The sequence below is a fragment of the Pinus tabuliformis genome, chromosome 4_2 (assembly GCF_031772625.1).
Source record: "Pinus tabuliformis cultivar Carrire ecotype Pingquan chromosome 4_2, CPIR1, whole genome shotgun sequence".
Classification (NCBI taxonomy): domain Eukaryota; kingdom Viridiplantae; phylum Streptophyta; class Pinopsida; order Pinales; family Pinaceae; genus Pinus; species Pinus tabuliformis.
In genome coordinates this window covers 977,075,918-977,078,665 of record NC_142304.1, presented here as the reverse complement: position 1 = coordinate 977,078,665, position 2,748 = coordinate 977,075,918, and positions in this window count along the sequence as shown.

Sequence of the window (2,748 nt, the reverse complement as noted above, 5' to 3'; positions counted from 1 at the left end):
CTTTTATCCGTCCCATCGAAATTTATCCCACCTTTCCCTTTTGTCGGGATTTTCCAATAATTTTTATAAGCCTTCTCCTCATATTCTTCTTACTTTAATTACTCTTTCACCTAGAAATCCCCTCCGTTTGGTAATAGGTTTTATCCTATGTTTTGGCAATAGTTTTGGAAATGGTGACCTGGTTAGGGGAGTCTGTTTAAGGAAATTGAGAAAGAGATATTTCTTCATACAAACGTTTCACTTGGAATATCTAGAGTTGAGTCTTAGTTAGGTTAAAAACATTAGCTCACATAATCACAATTCACCTCCACCTTTCATAAGAAAAGGTTTTATTTTTCCATCTTCTCAACCCTTCAACTTCTGTATTGGTAGACCCTTCAAATTCTCCATTGGTAATATAATGAGGAATTGGACATTGAGTGCACTCCTAAGCTAGCATCATAGGATTTTAAGATGGCAGTGAACAATATGGATCAATTTGATGTGGAAATGTATGCAATGGATACAACAATGAAGATTTGAGTAGGCATGAAAGTTAGACACCTTTTTTAGGTAGAATTTCTAACTTGTTTTCTATATCTACTGTAAATTATCTTATAAATATTTTGTTATTTCAATTTATACATTAGTATAATGTTAAAATTATATACAAGACTCGTTAAGGAATTGGGAATTTTATATATCTATTATATCTTTTTGTTAATAAGTTGTGACCAAACTTCAAAGTTTGTATATTATATGGTTATCTAATTTAGCCACAAAATTTTCTCATATAAATTTGTTTTCGTGAAACAAAATATCATATTTACTACTATAAGATGGTTCTAGTGGATTGCAAAAATGCTTTTGAAGAGTATCCATGGTTTGTGATGCACTGTGCTCTTTATTAAATCACAATTTTGGGAATTTAAATTAACAACTCTTGTTTCATATAGATTTTATGGATAAAAATATTTCGATATGTTTCTCTATGGGTTAGATCTACTTCAAAAACAAATATTTATTTAATTCACTCTTTGATATCAATAACTTAGTTATGTGAAAATAAGAGTTACAAATATCAATAACTTAGTTATGTGAAAAGAAGAGTTACAAGCATCTCCTCATAGTTTTTGTTGTGGTAATGACTTCAACTAGTATCAATGTTGCCTACTTTTTTTTGGACACAAATGCAAACATTGAGAATGCAATACTCACCTCAACCAAGAGAGTTAAGTCTTCAAACAAGCTTGATAACTTTGTTTGGAAGCTTAAAGGGATCCCAAGCTTGAAATCCCATTTTGATTTCCAAAAAGAAAGGCTATTAGTGGTATGTTGTTCGGAATTTTATGGGGATATGGCCAAATTGTAGCTCATTAGACTCATGGATTCTAGGACAATGGATTCCCCATCTAAAATGAAACCTTTAGCTCTATCATGTACAATAAGGGCTTTTTTGGTTTCCATTTCCAATTTTAGGGATGATAAAAGACTTTTTTTTTGAAACATGGATCAATGGATTCTACTCAAATCAATGCTCTCTCAACTTTGATCAAGAGGAAGAGGTGACCTCAACTTTGATCACATGGTGCTTGATATTACCCATCTCCAATTTGATGTTCCTAATGACAAATTACATCTTAGACTAGGTTTTGTGGAGTTTGCTATGTTGTCCATCTCACGTCTGTGTTCCTTCTTCTTCATGTGTACATTGCTTTCATCCTAGATACCTTTTTCACATAGTGCTTAAAATTTCCAGTCTTTAATTTGATGTTTTTAATGACAATTTCTTCATGTGTACATTGCTTTCATCCAACATACTTTTTTCACATAGTGCTTAAAATTTCCTATCTTTAACTTGATGTTTTTAAAGACAATTTTAATTTTAATTTTATATTATTATTATTATCCAATTTTAAGGTCACAACCAAGCCAGAGATATGAGACCCCATTGTTTGTGGGACAAGGGACCCACCTCCACGAAACGATTTGACTGCTAAGTGTATGAAGGCTCACATACTCTACCCCATCTGGTTTTGAATATGAGACCCCATTGTTTGTGGGACAAGGGACCCACCTCCACGAAATGATTTGACTGCTAACTGTACTAAGGCTCACATACTCTACCCCATCTGGTTTTGAACCTGTGGCCTCTTAGTAGGAAACACATGCTCTTAACCATTACGCCCACTCAAGCTATGTAATCCGATTCATAATAATTTTCCTTCCTCTACTCAAAATTTTTGTATGATGAAATTCTTTACTTCTCAATTATTATTATTATTATTATTTTCTTATATAAAAACATATTCACTTACATTTATTGGTTAGAAAATTTGAAAACAAAAAAACCATTTACATAAACAAGCTTTAGAATATAATTTTGATATACATAATTCCTTATGTCTATCAACAACCTGACTCAAACTAAATGTTTAGATATCATGTTGTTTTAGATATATAAATGGTTATAAACATATTATATTGAAATTTCAATCTCTGCTTTTAGTGGTTTTTTACTAATTTTTCTAACCCAAGCTTGTTTTGTATACATAAATTGTAGTTCCATGTAAATTTACCCCAATATAATTATTAAATGATTTTTATAAAATAGATTATCCCATCATAATTACTGATCTAAATTTTTCTTAAAAATAAAATGTAATTAGTAAAATTGTGGAGTAACCTATCTAGATTTTTTTTCTTAAGAATAGAACTTAATTAGTAAAATTGCGGAGTAAGAAAATTGTAGAATAACGAGATCTTTAT